The sequence below is a fragment of the Amblyomma maculatum genome, unplaced genomic scaffold (genome assembly GCF_055883805.1).
Source record: "Amblyomma maculatum isolate TAMU_Amacu unplaced genomic scaffold, ASM5588380v1 scaffold_20, whole genome shotgun sequence".
Taxonomy (NCBI): Eukaryota; Metazoa; Arthropoda; class Arachnida; order Ixodida; family Ixodidae; genus Amblyomma; species Amblyomma maculatum.
The window spans coordinates 4757097-4775893 of NW_028146745.1; the positions used below are offsets into that span (position 1 = coordinate 4757097).

Here is an 18797-nt window from a genome sequence, read left to right on the forward strand (position 1 = left end):
GCTTTCTGAAATGTCCGTAAAAACAATAAATACATTTCTCCAAAAAGCGACAACAATTCCCCGAATAAACTTATTACGGCAGCTTGTTTGGTCCCTTTGGTTTTTTCACGGTTGCTTTGCATCAGATTAAGCAGCGCGCAGCACACGATCGTGGCGTCCCTGTATTTGGGATTGCTGCATGCTGGTCATACATTCTGATTATTGCTTCAATCATAAACACAGCAATGAGGTAAAATCTATGGTTGAGGCGCCGCCCATGAGTTATTCAATAATTACCCTTCATCCTAATAGTTTAAAGTTAACGTTATAATATAGGCCAGCTCTCTTTTCCACAGTTTGCGTTCAAGGTGAAGACCAACTCTCTAATGCGCTTATTGTAGGGCTTTCTCTACAAATGAGTCTAGACAAACAGGTGAGAAATCCAGTGCCTTGATTTATGTTTGATGTGTACCTCTTACGCATAAATAATAAAACAAATAAATGCCACACTTGAGAGAAAGTTTGTCTCAGTAGCACTGAAATACTTTCAAGTGTGAAAAAAGACCGCTTAAGCACTGTTTTCTCAAAATCCCTGCATCGAAATCTAAGCTTTGCCGCTTCCCAAGTACAGTATTGCAATCCCTGAGTGCAGGCGAACAGATAGAAATAATTAAATCAAAGTGCAAACCGTATTTTGCCTTTCTCGCTAAGACGGTCGTTTTGCATCTTTTAGAGTTTGAAGATACTTCTTTAGACATTATGTATGCTACACACAATGTTTTCCTCTTTTCTAGGCTGAGCTGCGCAGGCACTTCACTATAAACACCAGCATTGCGATCGCGTTTATACCCAATTTTCTTACCCGCGCTAGCGATTAGTGTGAATTACCGCTAGTTTGATTTGATCACGTCGAAGTTGACAACAGTTTTCATCCACGCATTGCTGACTGCAAAAATATGGAGTTTCACGCCAACAGCGAAAATATATCGAGAAATTTCAGAAAATAGTAAAGTTAAGTCGCCATTTATTCCGCTTGGACCACTTAAGTGGTAATATCACGTTTCACCGGCCTTTGATGACCAGCTGTAAACTTTATTCGGATTAACCACTGGTGTTGAACCACTGGAAGCAGCCGCGATTCCATACCCATAAATAAATCACTGCTGGCGTGTTCGTTATATGCTTACAGTTTGGTCGGTGAGAAAACTGCGCCTAAAAGGAAGTCTCTCCGGTTGTGACAAGAGTCAATGCATTCTTGGGGCTCCCAGAGAGTTGGTCTGTGTCTTTTCTTGTCATGACTGCTACTATTTAACAACTCCTGTTATACAGCTTCTGAACGTTTTGCTGTCGTTTCATGCGCTCATACAAGGCATAATCACGGCGTTACATTAGGACCGCGATGACACCGCCCACCGATCAATTATATTTGATTTCTGCACTAATGGCAACAATATAACTACAGAAAATTTGTATCGTAAGCAATAAACATATATAATTGCAAATAAATCGTGCCCGTGGAGCCCAACAGATGCCTAGCAATGGTGCGACCTTCCTACTAGTGCTTTTTCATTAATCTGCCTGATACCCACTATTTTGCTCTTTTTCAAAAGGCGCCCTGAGGGAACATGAAGCCGGAATTTAAATTTGTTTCCTATGTTCCTCGCACTGTAAACCTGAGCATTTTCTTCGGCTGAAGGAGAATCAAAATTTTCTTTTCGCAACATTTCCATTACAAAATATTGTCTTTTGGCCTGGACGCTGGGGTTGGACAGCTGGATTTTGCAATGCACTGGGGCAATAATGCTATCGTGTCGTTTTCCGTGGTATTTTTGTGAGCCTGAAGAAGATTCAGGCGCTGCATTAGGATGTCTAAGCTCGCATATATATATATATGTACAGAGGTGTGTGTATTTAGATCCTGCTCAGATAATTCTTACTCACCTTACATCAATTCTTAAGTGTTTAGATTGTAATTTAGGCCCTTATTATCATTATATGGTCCTAATTATTGACTATAGGGCACCATTATCAGAATAAATGAAAACAATGAAGACAGCATTCGAAGTGCAGCTTGAAGTACCGGCAAGTTAGCATGTGAAGGATCCAAATAAGCGTGTCTTGCGGCCTTTCTCGTTTTCCATGCACAGTGGGAGGCACAGTAACATGAATAAGCAACATAATACCATACGGTGTGATTCGCTACTCCTCTATTAAACTCAATGGCAAGATATCCCGGAGAGATACCGAATCACAGCGGAAAAGGAAATCATGGTTTTTGGATTTCTACTGTTGGCAAATCAACTAGTCAACCAACCATGGGAAAAAGAAGCCACTGTTCCTCAACCATGGTTTAATAATGGAACTACCGCACTATGTAAAAGAAAGATGTAACATTTTGCTCTTTTCGAGATCCTTACTTCCTCTGTATGGTGTAACGAACGGTATACAGGTACTGACAAGTTGACATCAAACAAGTCTTGTTACACGTGCTTTCGAGCTGCAGACGTGATAGCATGTCTCCCATCTGCGGCTTTTTTTGTGGACCATTATTCGAGTGCATTCCCTTGGATGCTGACTTCATTACTAATTCCTATAAATAAATGATTAATTATGGCCAACTATTGTCTCGACAATACTCGTTAATACAGAGTCGTAGCGTAGCATAGCATATTATGGAAAACACCACCCTAAATAGATATAAACCCCTTCCTAAAACAAGAAATGTGAACATACCTGCGTGGCCTAGAAATGGAGTATTTCACAAGATTCAAAGCCCCATAGGTTTCATTTTCATGTCAGTGTTCTATAACGAAGAAGACAACATTGGCAGCTCCTCCCATATCCCAGGGACTTACGTCGTCGCGCAATACACCGAGCAAGCAATTCCTAATGATAGCGCCTGCCAAATATTAACGCTAGATCACAGTGACGAAAAATCTAGCGTCGTTTTGTTTTCACAGTACGGGGCCTATTAACACTATCTTTTTAAAATAATATGACATTTTGATGCTGCTCCTCTCTTGAGTGCACTGTATTGACATGACGTTCTGTAGCCTGTATAGCCATTTTGAACCCTACCCCATAGTTGAAGAAAGAGTTTCTTTTGTAGACAGCTAGAGCTAGCTGTATAGTCCTGTATACCACGGCTGAGACTACCGCTTATATTTTTTTAAGATTATAAATGTAATAGGAATTTTCCTATAGTCAGCATCGATAACGATCGACAACCGTAAATGAAGACCGGTAAAAATATTCATTTGCACTCGATTCGTTGCTGTCACTGTTTCAACTCAATTTTCTTATATTTTTAAACAATTATTTGTACATGAATCAATAACCAACCTACAATTTATGTTTCTATTCTGAATTCAAGCGTATTATTAACAAACATTTAGTAATACGAAACAAACGCGGATAATCATTTTGAAACACTAGTTGGAACAGTGCTCCTTCTCTTGATATACAACTGTTTCTAGAACTGTTTCCCCTTAAGGTATAGAAAGAAGCATGTATTGAAGAGGCTTTACACATTTAGAAAGCAGGTGTAAAGAAAAGGTGTTATTCACACTTAGCTAAGTTAGCATTTTGATTAAAGTGAATTTTTTTCATCATGCAAGGTTGTGAATACAGAGATGAAAGCAGGCCTCTTGCAGTGCCATCGTGTAAAACTAAAGCGCGAAATGGTTCTGGCGTCTTTCATACTTGGGAGCAACGGAAGCATTACCTATCCTTATAAAACTGAGATCAACTTTCGATAATTCGGTATATCTTTTATTGAGAAATTGTGAACATATTCTTACGTGGTGACAAGCAAAGAGACGGCACAACAGGTGACAGGATGAACGATGATTTAATGTCTGGCCTAGCACGCGGGCTCCTCACGCGCCACTGCTGATCTTCTTCGCAACACTTCTTGGGGCCACCGAGCGATCGTTCCGATCGTTTTGTTGAAGTCGATGGTGAGGTGATGGTGTAGATGTTCAAGGAACAATAGAAGAGATTGATGCGCTTGCCACTACGATGACGATGAACCCAATGATGCTTGGGTGATCCGCCACCCCTGGAGCTGTTCAACCATCCGCCACCACAGTCCATGAAACCGATGGCTTGAGGTCGGGACGAGCGGCTGGGCGGGGGTGGCGTGTACATGTCCGGTTCCTTTAGGTCCTTCAGGTCTTTCGTGTCCTTCGTCTCGGGTCTGGTTAGTCTGTCTGTTCTCCCTGTCTTCAGATCCGGGCTGGGGGCTGGACAGTGGTAGTTGGTCGGACCTGGACAGGAAGGGCTGGGGAGATGCTGCTCGATAATGTCCCAGGGCCCTCGATCGGTGGTCCCGGCTTACGCATGGCGTCGATGCTCCAAGGCGAGGATGGGGATAACATATGCCACACCTCCAACCAAAGTGTTACTTGGTGACAAGCAGAGACGGCGCAACATGTTGACAGGATGAACGATGATATAATGTCTGGCCTGCGCTAGGGCTTCTCTCGCGCCACTTCCAATCTTCTTCTCAACGATATGGTTTCGAAAACACAATTTTTGAGACGTGAGAATATATTCAATAAACTCAGAGTGCACTGCAGAATCCGCAATGGAGAAATGCCAAAGCCTGAGCGTTGCTGCTGCGCACGGTACATCGCACGCCTTATGTCGAACACAGAGGTCCGTTGAACTCATCAAAATTCACTGCCGTTCTAGTAATAATAATAATTGGGTCATAGAAAAAGAAAGCAGCAGTCTCTCTTACTCGCTTACTCTCGCTGACACATCACGTGGACAAATCTCGCCGATGAAAGATTTTCACCATGAGCGTTGAAAGGTTTTCACCTTAGATTTCAACAACACGCGTGTTTTAAGCAACCTTAGATGGCTGCTTGGAAGCAGCAAGGTGCACGTAATATAAAGACTGCATGCGTACGTTAAAAATATTTCTGGGTTTTGAAGGGTCGTAGGAAGGTTCAGAACAGTGTTTTAATAATTTAATTTAAAATCAATCGAATTCTGCGTTATAAGCGGCAGAGTTGTAAGTGAAGCATACTGAGGCTTTATGCTGCCTGAGGAACGAAGCTCTCGTGCTTTCCGCGCCACTTTTCGACAGGTTCGCACAAATTTGTGATAATATTAAATTACGTTTGTGAAAAATCTTTTTTCGCGGTTTACGTCGGCCAGGTGGCTCCCGATTAGTTTAAGTAAATTTTGCTTGTAAGTGACATTTTATGGCATTTACAAAAATGTCAGACATTTCAAGATCAAAGGGGTTGGTACTTTGAAATACATAAGCTGTCCTTTATATATTCCGCTGCGTAGTCGACTCATTCCTGGAGAGAACGTACGGCTGGATGACTCTTTTCTACTTCGCCGTGGATCGCACATAATCGGTATATTTCTTTTTCACATTTGCGCCTCATTTGCAATTCGCCTTTGCCACAAGATCCTCTCGTTATAACGCTAGATAGATATATTTTGTTAGAAATCTCGGAGTCAATGAATTCGAAATTCATGGTTAACTAAATGGATATGCATACTTAAGTATATGCGAATATCTATGCATGTCGAAATATTAAAATTTTCCGGTACCACTCGCCTTCATTTTCGTATTTATCATGACACAATGCGCTGAAATATCTAGGCATGAGAAATATTTCATGCTAATTAGTTAGTTGTTCAAAGAAGGCTGGCCTCCAATACTGCATTTGTTATTAGGCTTAGCGCTGACATGATGAGTAAAATATTCCAATAGAATTTTTTAAGCAGAAAATTAATATTAACCAAAACTTGATATTAGGAAAGAAGCACGTTCGATCATATAATATATTATATTATAATATAAATAAGCACGCGATCCGGAACACACGATCCAGAGCCCATATAAAGAATCACGGATAAAGAAGCACGCTGCACTTATAAAACTCATCCAGAAAACACTCTTTTATTGAACACTTTTCAAGGAATAAACACATTTGTACAGACACTCAAAAATAACAGTGTTTTAGCAGCGTTAAACCGAGTAGGATGTCCAATAGCATCTGCCAACAGATGAAGTTGATAGTGACGATAAACTACAATGCGCAGCGCGAGAGCGTGTTACAACAGTCAGCACGGGGGGCGAAGGCTGGAGCGAAAGTTCATCGTTCCGGAGTCGCTTCCCACTAAGTAGTCCGGGAATCTAAACCACTCCGCTACGTTTGTTGTGTTTGTTCAAGTTCAGCAGTATGCAAGCCGCTACATGCCTCGTTGTGTTCAAGCATCCAAAGAAGTGCTTTCGCTGTGAAATTATTTAGATTTGACCTGGCTATGCCGATGATACCTTGCGGAACCACTACTTGAATGGCGAAAACACATGAGTATGAACTGTGAGCCACAAATCTGGCGGCCAGTCTGGAATGAGGCATATGGAGGTTTGAGAAAATAGTTCTTTCTCGCAACGCCAGACAGCCGGAAGAAAATAGAAGTTCTTTCTTGCAACGCCAGACAGCCGGAAATCCGGGCTTGTCATGGGACTGCAGTGATCTTTGAGAAGTGAACTTCATCAGTGACAGTGAACCTTTACGTCTTTCGACACGCTGGCTTAAAGCGTTTCGCACTTGAAACAAGGCTTTTCTGAGTTTTCGCGTGTGCAGGACACGACTTAGCATTAGTGTGCATATATCAGAGCTTTCGCACTCCTCTTCTATGCATGTTCTGCAATATTCTATTAGCTCTTAGTGCAAACTTAAGGAGGCAAGTAACGTAATCGCCATCAAATGAACTGTTTTATCAATTCTGGAATCAAACTAAAACCGTTTTATCAGATCTGAACTTGTGATATCGTTACTTTTTTTTTGAGACGCTGAAGGAATGAAATGTAACCTGAGAAAGGAATTCCACTAGAGGATATACTACTGAGCTCCATTTTACCATCGACAGTTAGGCTTGGTCACTTAGGCGAGAAACTTGAGGCTAAAGCACATAAACTACGTTTCACGCCAGACTTTAACCTCCACGTGAATCCGTTTGTGTCCGCAGGATGCAAACTAAAGCGTCTAAGCAAAATTACTCTTGAACGAAACGCCTTTTATAACAAGTAAACGGTGAAGTCATTTTACTCAGAAATGTTTTATGTTAGAAAAAGTATTGTGCTCAATTCAACGTTGAGCAAAGGACCGTCTGCGCTTAAGTGCGAGACGTAAATTTTCAGAAAAGACTACATTAGACTCACCAATGTGTTTTCAAATGTATGTGCCTATGAGTGGTCACAATGCGTTGTTATGCCACTAAATTGTAAAGTAATTGACCCATACCGCAGCATTTCAACCTGACGACTTTTCGTTGCTTGTCAGTGTTCGTTCTGCCAAAGCTTTATGTAATAAATCGCCTCCCTGATCAACACTAACGTGAAACACAGACTCCCAACCCTTCTTTCGTTTTAAATGCCTTATGAATTCTTTGATATATACATATGCTAAACATGTGCTAAGAGCACCATCAATTTAGCATTGCCTGCGAAACTGAATACCCAGATTTTCAATAATAAAACCTTGGTTGCGAAGATAGTATTAGACTAGTCGCCGTGGTACTGTGGTTAGGGAGCAGGACTTGAGGTTGCTGTTAGCTACAGGTGGGGTTGGCCTTGCCGGTTCTGTTCAAAATTGCTGCACCGTAACGCTACTTATATGTAATTATTGCCCACAAATGAGTCCCATATACACAATCACCTCAAGAGTCAATAATAATTGCTGTCGTCACCATCTGAAGTCCAGAGCAATTCCTGCAGGAAACCTACAAGAAGGCCTGAAACCTCTTTTCTACAACAGCGGTTTCCGCACGGCTAAAAAATTCCGTGAACTCTTGAACCTTAGTGTGTGGTGTAGAATGCCGCGCATGGTGACAGCTTTTCAAGGAAGGAGAGAATCAGGGTGCCCTTGTACTGTGCGCTGTTCGTGCACATTTTGATCAAAGTTTCTGGATCACGCCGCTAAGCCCTCCCTCTGAAGCTTAGTCACTTTGAGACTTTAAGCCCTATACAACCAAACCAAGGTAGCATCCGGTTGCTTTCGCTGACCTGGCGCTATGTCCTTAGTGTTTGGCTGTATGTGGTGCCTGTGGCACAGTGGTATGGCTTTCGATTGCCACCGCTTCACATTAACATGACACTGACCAAGGATGTGATTGTTATCCTACATGCTATGCGATCGCAATACTAGTCATAAGATGCGACTTAAGCCGCCATAGCTTAGTTGATAGAACGATGCAATAAAGATGGGGGGGGGGGGGGGGGGGGGTGTTTTCGGATACCACCAGTGGCATATGGTTGCCTTCGACTACTGCACTCCCAGCTTCCCGTGTGGTTGGGATTTTTGGCCGCCTTCCCTAATAAACGGAGCTAATGAACAATAGCTTCTAGCTGGCTTTACTGAGTGCAAGAGCGGTCCATGTGTGCGTGTGCGTGTGTTTGTGTCTGTGCGTCACAGCCCAGAAATGAAATTGCATTACCTATACGAACAGCATTGAACACCTCTGCACAGAGCAATAAAAGAGATTACAGGATAGAGAAAACGTTCGATCTTCACTCGCGTTCTCCCATGACATTGAAATAAAGAATGAAATTTATTTCATTTCATTCTTATATCAACCCTGCCAACAAGCACAAAATGGCTTTATAAGCATTGAGATAGCTTTTCATACTGCATAAGATAAAATGTGACTAAATTCAGCAAATGTTAGGTCTAACATTTGGCGCCTACTCCTTACGTGGAAGCTTAAGTACTTCTATAGAATAAACAATGCTTTCGGCTTTATATTTACTCTTGTATATTTACTTTACATAATAAAACACCTTTCGTTCCTGATATTTATAAACACATTAAGATTGTGTTTAGTTGACTTTGGTAAATATCGGAGTTGGGGCAGTTTTTGTTTTCAATTGGAATCAAAGTTGTCAATTGTTCGACACTTTTGAACTTTGGCTGATTTACACATAATATGAAAAAAAGAACGGATAAATCTAGAGGTTCAAAATTCTGGCAGAACGAAAGGCAGAGACCTGTATAATATAAACCAGAAGTTTCAGTAGCAACTCCGTGCCAGGATGTAGGGCTGCATATTGGCAATATTCAAGACAAGCTATAGGGTTTTATATATAATTTTACAGTTCTAAACGTATAATGCAACACTTTTTACTCCGTAATAATTATTAGGTACTCAGTATTTTCGACAGGAATTATAAAAAACAACGAAGATCCTTTTTTTTTTAAATTGCGATCAATTTTTTTTTTCCTATTTTGCTGTTTTGAAAGTTTGGATGGTTTAGATGCCTTGAGGAGACAACGCCTAGCAATCTAGAGCTTCAAATTTTGGCGGAATTAAGACTGTAACCCTCACAACAAAGAGAAAAAGTTTTAGTGCAAACAACTTAAGGCATCATGCCAGTATGTAAGGAGGAAAATGAACACTTTTGCTGCGCATTGCTCCTTAAGCAAAGTTTGCAATTTTTTACTGAATCAACTGCAACAGCAAAAAAAAAGTTTCTAAAAATATTATAAAGCTAAAAGCTGCATATATTTAAAACGGAATTTTGTCGCCACTAGTGATATATGATTTTTTCCGAGAAAGCTACACCGCACCTTGCAAAGCTGAGATTTATTCCTTTGTGTCGATACATTTACCCATTAGATATGAAAAGGTCGTGAGACCGCGAATACCTTCATTCATTGCACACACCTGTATATATAAATGGTGTCGCAGCTAAATCTAACCAAGGTCCTAAGATTTTGTACGGCGCATCCCAGAGCAGTGAAACCTATTTAAAGCTGTTCAGAGTCAGCTATGCTAATCTGCAGCCTTTTGTTGTTGGGCAAAGTTATCTAAATATTACAAGAAGCGTCAATACAAAAGTGAATCCCGAAAAACGGCCATTGTTTCGGTCACGCTACGACTTGAGCAGCCCTATTTATAGTCCATCAAAAAACTGTCAAGTGACCAACTGTTATGTTATGTTATTTCCCAAGTTCGTGCAACCAGCTTCATGAAAAACAGCATGGCCCAGAACGAGGATTTTGTTATATCGGGCGCCTCTCGTGGCTCTAAAGTGACGCCGCAGTGACGACGAAGTTTTTTATTGTGCCAAGCGCCTTTTTCGGCTCGTAAAGAAAAAACAGTCACTTTGCATAAAGGCTAGTTTGATGGAAACAACGCTGCTAGCCGTTTTTCGAGATAGACAATATTTGCTTTGGGTCTTTTTCTCTTAGGCCAATAAATTAAAAATAGCTAATTAGTTTTTAATAAAAATAATTATTTACGAAAAAATACTTCACATTATTATAGGCGACTCTTAGCAGCTCTTAATTTATTTGACTGCTCTAAGACACACCATATTTGATAAAGCCTTCGTTACATTTCTATATATATAGGTATATATTGTTACGGGGTAGTTCAGCTTGAAGCAGAGAGCGGACACGGAAGACTGGCTTTTAAACAGGCGTTTTCTGCAGGCACCTGCCGACACTGCTAGAACGTCGTCTTCTCCATTACTCACGAGATTCTTCATTCTTTATGAGCATATCAGGGCACGCACCACCTAATGTAACACTACCCCGCGGGCTGAAATGCACCGTCCCGGTGCGTGCTAGCGCCCACACCAGGGTCCATGTAGTACGGCTTAAGGCGTGCAACATGGACCGCCTCGGTGCGTAGTGTAGATGTATGGCGTACGGGATGCAAGAGCGCAATTTCGTATGTCACATGGAGTCACTTGTCGTAAAATATGGTAGGGTCCTGTATAATGGGGCAAACACTTTTCCGAGAGGCCAACGCGGCGAGCTGGGGTCCAAAGCAGCAAGAGAGAGCGGCAAGAATACTAGGTGTTTCGATGACAGGAATGGGAGACGTTTCTGGGAGTGCTGGGAGGCTGCGAGCTGGTTGCGAGCAACAACGTGAGCAGCATCAGCTCGGGCTATGGCGTCACGAGCATATGAGCTGGCAGTGGCCACAGAAGGGACCGGGCTATCAAAAGGAAGCAGAGATTCACGGCCGTATAGAAGATAATAGGGGGAGTGGCCGGTAGTGTCGTGACGCGACGAATTGTAAGCGAATGTCACAAATGGCAGCGTTATGTACCAGTCGTGGTGTTCATCAGAAACGTACATAGACAGCATACCTGTCAGTGTCCGGTTAAGGCGTTCGGTAAGCCCGTTCGTCTGTGGATGGTAGGTAGTCGTGAAAGAATTACGAACGTTGCACAGCCGTAGCATCTCGTCGAATATACGCGTAAGAAAGCGACGGCCACTGTCGGTGAGCAGTTGGCGGGGAGCTCCATGGACGAGTATAACGTCGCTGAGGGGGAAAGCAGCGATATCAGTTGGACAACTGTTTGGTATTGCTCGTGTGACCGCGTAGCGTGTGGTGTAATCAGTGGCCACCGCAATCGATTTGTTCCCCGATGCGGATAGTGGAAAAAGCCCTAGAAGATCAAGACCCAGTCGAGAACATGGGTCTATGGGGATGTCGATCGGCTGCAGAAGTCCAGCTGGTTTCCAGATGTCCAGCAGAAGTCCAGCTGGTTTTTCCGGCGTTGACAGCTGTCACAAGCAGCCACGTAGCGGCGGACCGCGCGGTATAGACCTGGTCAAAAAAACCGACGGCACACACGGTCGTATGTGCGAGACGCCTACATTACTTGCTGTGTGAACGTCGTGAAGCTGTTCAAGGACGGCTGTGCATAGGGGCTGAGGGACTACTAGCAGAAGGTCGGGGCCATCAGGTCGCATATTGTGCCGGTATAAGGTGGCGTCGTAGAACACAAGCAAACGAAGGGAAGGGTCGTAGCGATCGGCGCTCAGGAGATCGATAATTTCGCGATGAGGGTTCTGGAGTTGCTAACGGCGAATGTTGGAAAAGTCACAAATAGAGAGCATGCAAGCGCCATTTTCACATTCAGGTTGGCTTGGCGGGTCGGCTGGATGACGGCACAGGCAATCGGAGTCCGAGCTGACGTTGTGCGAGGATAGCACCAATTCCATGACCACTTGCGTCGGTGCGTACTTCTGTGGACGCTGACGGATTGAAGTGAGCAAACACTGGCGGACCTGTGAGGTGGGCCATAAGAGCGACGAAGGCCGCCGATTGTTCGTGCCCCAGAAAAAGAGACCTCCTTTTTCAGAAGCTGCGTGAGTGGACGGGAGATTTCCGCAAAGTTTGGTACAAATCACCGGAAATATGAGCAAATTCCGAGGAAGCTACGCACGTCGCTGCTAGATTTCGGTATAGCAAAACCATTTACAGCACGAATCTGTCGGGGTCCGGCTGGATGCCATGGGTGTTGACCAAATGTCCTAGGACCTTGAATTCCCGGCGACCAGAGGTACACTTCTTGGAGTTGAACGGAAGGCCAGCTCGTCGTAAGACGCCAAGAATAGCCGAAACACAGTGGAGGTGGCCCTAGAAGGTTGATGAAAATACGATGGCGTCGTCTAGGTAGTACAGACATGTCGTCCATTTAAACCCGCGTCGTAAGGAGTCCATCATGCGCTCGAAGGTCACAGGGGCATTACATAAGCCGCAATGCATCACAATGAATTGGTAGAGGCCATCCGGGGTGACAAAAGCCGCCTTTTCACGATCTCTATCACTAACAGCGACCCAATATCCAGAACAGTGATCGATGGAGGAGAAGCAGTTGGCACCATGCAGGCAATCGAGAACGTCATCGATCCTTGGAAGAGGGTAGACGTCTTTCTTTGTTATCTCGGTTAGGCTTCGATAATCTACGCAAAACCTGTTCTCTTTCTTTTTGATGAGCACTACCGGAGACGCCCAAGGGCTGCTCGATGGCTCAATAGTGTTGCTGGCCAACATTTTCTCCACTTCCTGAATGATCCGGCTTTCAGAAAGAACAACTTTGTAAGGCCGTCGGTGAATAGGGCGGGCATCTCTAGTGTCGATGCGATGTGTGACAACGGACGTTTTGCCCAGGGATCCGTGACCGATATCAAAAATGTCACTGTATGACCGCAAAAGGCCGGAAATGGCACTGACATATTCGGGACACAGGTCAGAGGCAACCACGGCTGAGATGCGGTCCTCCGGACTATGTGACGGAACAGGTTGTGCAGGTAAGGATTAAAACTAGCGGAAAGACGCAGACAAAGAGAGAAGCACACAACACAACGCCAGCGTCTTTCCGCTGGTTTAATCCTTACCAATATGTACCAACTGGCCTAGCTATCCCCTCTACAGGTTGTGCAGGTACCTCGGCGTGATGGTCGGACAGCACTGCAGAAATAGTAAAGCTGGACAAAGGTGACAGCTCGGCAAGAAAAATGTCCTGTGAGAGAACTTGCGAAGACATGCTGAAGTTGAGTACGGGAATGCAAGAGAGGTTATTCGCGTCGTGTACAATGTTATGAGATAGGAGAATGTTGCGCTGTAGAGTTACGTCGGTTATGGGGTTGACACCGAGGTCGCCATCAGGAAGGGAGGGAAAAGGTGACATGGGCACGTATACTGCCACCTCGGCAGGTAGGAGTAAATGTACTGCAGCAGAGGCGAGGCTGGGAATGGTCAGCACTATGGTCGTGAATCCAATGGGACAGGGCTAGGTGGAGAGGTCCGGAGGAACAGTCAATGAGAGCGGAATGGGCTGTTGAAAAGTCTAGGCCTAAAATCACGTCCTGAGGACAAGTAGTAAAGACAGCGATGAGCCCAGGGACGTGGTGGCCGGCGATTCCAAAGCGCGCAGTGCACATTCCAATGATGGTAGCAGTGGTTCCATCAGCAACACGAACTGTAGAGGTGTTAGCGGACTTGAGAACTTTTTTGAGGCGCTGGCGGAACGACGAACTAAGCACAGAAATATGGGCTCCAGTGTCAATGAGAGCGGGCACAGGGATTCTATCTACGAGGACATTGATCAGAATGCGGCGTGGTGCGATGGTCGAAACACAGTTGGCTGTCTTGGTTGGTAACACAGCGTCACGTCCGGGCGCGGCGTTGCCTACGTTCCCGAGTAGGGTACTTTGGGGGCAAGATGTGGCGAGGAGTAGGTGATCGGGAACGGTGTTATTGAGGTGATGGCGAACGGCTAGAATGACGGGCTTGCTCAAGTCCTCGGTACAAGCTGTGCTTGGGTGTCAGAAACGCGCCATGGTGCATAATAGTCACGGCGGACAGGGCTGTAATAGGGGCGAGAGGGGGGAGCCGGGCGGCTGTGGCAATAGCGGGACGTATGGCCAGCCCGACAGTAAACGAAGCAAATAGGCCTACTGTCAGATGTGCGCCACTCTGCAGGATTGCTGGTAGGGTAGCGCGGTGTGTAGGACGGGGTTGTGGTAGCAGCAACAGCTACGGGTATTGGCTGTGGTGCAGGGGGTGGCGTGGTAGGATTGGAAACGAGGGCCACATTCGTGAATTCTTTGCGGACAACAGCCTGTATCACAGCTATTGTTACCTCTGCAGGAGGTGATGTAAGTGTACAGGAGTTAAGGCCTCGATTTTCCTGCGGACGATGGTAGTAAGGTTATTGTGACTTGAAGGCAAATTGGGCAGATCGTCACATGGGGATCTAGTCGCCGTGTTGGGAAGGCGCTCAAACCGATGGACGATGCGGCACTGCTTCGCCTGTTCGAAACGGCGACAGACTTGCAGGACTGCGTCCACCGTAGAGCAGTCTTTGCAGAGAAGTATAATGAATGCGTCATCAGCGATACCCTTAAGTACATTGCCCACTTTATCATCTTCGGTCTGGAGGTGCTCACCTTTCGCCACAGGGCGAGGACGTCCTGTATGTATGCGAGGCATGGCTCGGTTGACGATTGAGCACGAGTAGCCAGGTTTTTTGGCTGCTAGAGATCGCCCGATTGGCTTGCCGAATAAGTCCTATAGTTTGTGTTTGCAGATGTCACAAATAGGCATCTAGTGTTCGTGGTTGGTAAAACAGATCTTCGCCGTTCCCGCTAGGTAGAAGATTATGTTGGCAAGCATTATGCTAGCATCCCACCGGTTGTTCGACATCCTTCTTGTCTTCGCCGTTAAAAATAGGCGGATGGCGGATTTTGGTTAAGGCTATGGCGGCAGCTGGAGTTTCCGTAGCGGGTGATGCGTCCTGGGATGCCATGCTTACTGTGGAAATCGGTGGGGTCAGCTCGGGGACATGGCGTCCACTGCGCAAATCTAGGTTTCTGGCGCGCAAATACGAGGAGCTGTGGCAAGGGGGATCAAAAGCGCCTCCACCATGGTTTTACGGGGCAGTTCTACGTGGGATTGCAGAGAGCGGACACGGAAGACAGGGCTTTCAAACAACAGGCGTTTTCTGCAGGCACCAGCCGACACTGCTCGAACGTCGTCTCCAAAACTCACGAGATTCTTCTTCCTCCTTCCTTATGCGCATATCAGTGCAAGCACCGCCTAATGTGTGTATATATATATATATATATATATATAGGCGGATGGTCGTGAAGCTATTTTAACATGATGCGTCATCTGTCGAGCAGTGAGACAAGCTCCATCCCGGCCGTTGGCGCGCTTGTCTCGCTGCCCGACAGATGACGCACCATGTTAAAATAGCTTTTCGACTCTCTTCTGCGAAAATTGTGCACGCCGCCGAGAGCAGTTTTTTCTCGATTTCGGAAAATCTAGGCAAGTACCGATGTTGAATCACTTATCAGATAACGTAGACGATATTTTGCTACTTTGTGAACGTTATTTCAGCTCGAATGGTGTAGAAGATATTGCACAGGAATGTTTTAAATCCCAGCCCCCAAATATTCAAAACCCTGTATATATATATAGTAGCTCTTTTATATGCTGCACAATGTTTTTTATAGTTAGGGCAAAAGAAACGTTTCAATGTCTAGGTAAATAGAAATTTTTTCTTTTTATGCGCATCATTATTTGATTAGTTGTCCGCTATTACAGCCTAAAATCATAAAGGCCAGAATTCTCTTTTGTTTCAGCACTCATGCTACTTCACGGAAGTCTGAACAGCTTTTGAGGGGGGTGTTGAAGCGACAACACTTTATGTAATTGGTGCAGCTGTACTATGCGGAAATGACATAACATCCTGTGAATTATGCAATGATGAAATGAGAGTTGAATCAGCTAAAGTTGAAATTGTGTAATTCATAACCGCTCGCTTTGGAGAGCAGACAACTGGATATTGATATGTTTTATGAGTTATATTCTCACATCCTGTAATGTACCTAGGTTGGATGTGCATAACACTTTTATACGAAATACGCTGTACATCGAGCCTCGAATGATTACGAATCTTTCGTAAGTACGCTTTATTGAATGTCAAGCCCTGCTTCGTTAAACACTAAACATAATTCAGCCCATAGTTCTGTGGATAGAAGTCTGCCAAATTTAAATTGGTTTTTGCCTAATCTAATTTTGTTTGCCAAAAGAACAATGACGACTGCGGTAATACAATTTTATGTTAGTGAAACCTAATGTTGTTGTTCAGATGTTTCGTCGTATCCGACTCTTCGTGACCCTATGGATCATATCACGCCACGCTTTCCGGTCTCTAACTATCTTGCTAACATCACATAAATTCATCTGCAGCGCCTGGAGGATGCCATCTAAGCGTCGCTTTCGCTTTCTACCCCATAAACCTTTCCCAACGTCAAATCTTTCTCCAACGACTCCTCTCTTCTCATCAGATGACCAAAGTAGCTGAGCTTTAACTTTAGAATTTGACCCTCTAATGAGCAGTCAGGGTATATGGTCGACAATATCGACTGATTTGATCTTCTGGCAGTCCAAGGAACACTCAAGAGTCTCTGCCAGTACCACAATTCAAACGCGTCATTTCTTCGGCGGTCAGCCTTCTTCACAGTCCAACTCTCGCATCCATACAACACAACTGGAAAGACCATAGCACGAGTTATACAGATCTTGGTTGGTATACTGGTGCCTCTGCTCTTTACTAGGTGGTCAAGGCTAGCCATGGATCTCTTTCCCAGAAGCAGGCGTCTTGCAGTCTCCTCCCTGGGTAATCTTGGAGCCCAAGAAGAGAAAATCTGTCACAGCTTCCACTTCTTGTCCCTTGATGCTCCAGGACTAGATAGGGCAAAACGCCATGATCTTTGTCTTTTTAATGTTCAGTTTAAGTCCAAACTTCTCACTATCTTCTTGTACGCGCATCAGAAGTCTTTTGAGTTCCACTTCACTTTCTGCCATTAAAGTGGTATCATCCGCATACCTAAGGTTGTTCATACGCTTTCCAGCAATCTTCACTCCACGTGAAGACTCGTCCAGACCGGCCTTTCTCATGGTGCACTCAGCATATAGGTTAAATAGGCAAGGCGACAGTATGCAGCCTCGTCTCACTCCTTTCTCAGTCAGAAAGCAATCAGTAAGACCATGCCCAGTTCTGACTGTGGCCTCTTGCCTTTCATGCAGTTTCCTGAGGAGACAGATGAGGTGAATTGGAACTCCCATCTCTTGGAGAGCTTGCCACAATCTGCTGTGATCTGCGCAGTCAAACGCTTTTGCATAATCAATAAAGCCGAAGTAGATGGGTTTCTGGAACTCTTTTGTTTTTTCTATGATCGAGCGAAGGTTGGCAGTCTGGTCTCTAGTTCCTCTGCCCTTGCAAAACCCAGCTTGCACGTCCAGAAGCTTCGGATCTACATACTGCTGCTGCCTACCTTGGAGGATTTTCAACATCACCTTGCTAGCATGCGAAATAAGCGCGATCGTGCGGTAGTTGGAACAATCTTCCCATTGCCTTTCTTTGGAATGGGGATGTAAACTGACCTCCTCCAATGCTGTGGCCACTGCAGGGTTGTCCAAATTTGCTGCCATTATGTATACAAAACGTTAACAGCGCCATCATGATTGAGGTTTTGAAGCAACTCAGCCGGAATGCCATCAATTCTGCTAGCTTCGTTCTCAGCAAGGCTGGCTAAGGTCCATTCAACTTCACTCTTCAAGATGTCAGGCTTGAGACAAGTAATCACAACCGTCTTATGTTGGGTTTGCACATCCGGTTCCTTTGTGTGCCGTTCTTCTGTGTATTCCTGCCACCTCTTCTTTATCTCTGAGACTTCAGTTCGGTCCCCACCTCGTTTGTCCTTTATCACGCCCAGCTTAGCACAGAAGCTTACTTTGATATATTTAATTGTCTTATACAGAGCTCTTGTGTTCTACAAAACCTAATAGTGCTACATTTTGTGACTTCACTATCGCTTTTCTGGGAGAAAAAGAAGTATTTATTGCCGAGATACTTCGATTTGATGTTGAAGAGATTATTTTGTCGCCAGTAGGATTTAAACTCAGTTTTCTTTGATATTCAGTTTCCTTGTTAATTAAACGCAAGTTCTCCTGATAGAAAAATGACTCGAAACCATGACGAAAATGCAGTCTCCTTAACAGCTGGCGCGCGTTGAATGGGGCTCTCCCGCAGGAACCGCAATTATAGCTTCCACCGGAGGGATACGTAGCTTCGTTTACGTCAGCCATCAATACCGTTCCCGAGCTCCGCGAAAGAAGTTCTCCCAGCAATCGTTGTGCAATGCATCGCCCTGTCCCCGCAAAGTGTGCGATGGTTTCTAGAGCTGAGCCGGATATTAGGGCGAAAGCCGTTCATGCCTCATACTGTCGTTAGCAGCCGTTTCGACAAATGGGTCCGCGTTTGGAGAGCGAGAGTTAAATATAAATTTATAAAGCTTGTCTCCACCGGGGAATCAAACCCCAATCTTTTGGATCCCCTCGCCCAGCGCTTTACCCCTGCGCCACTTCCCGGCTTTTTGTCAAAAATAAAGAAATAAATAAATACTCTCGGTCAACAAAGTGCATGCACGCATAGAAATAACCAGCCTACCTTCGACTTAAACGATACACTA

At 44.6% G+C, this 18797-nt stretch overlaps 1 protein-coding gene across 1 annotated transcript in view; it reads left to right on the top strand.

Annotated features, from left to right (window-relative positions):
* The first annotated feature begins 5290 nt into the window (after positions 1-5290).
* The window catches only part of LOC146171547 (uncharacterized), a 78155-nt gene continuing 64648 nt past the window's right edge, over positions 5291-18797 (top strand). Inside the window, exon 1 of the mRNA XM_084586483.1 lies at positions 5291-5354. The gene's annotated coding sequence lies outside the window, so the exon portion shown is untranslated. The remainder of the gene's footprint in view (positions 5355-18797) is intronic.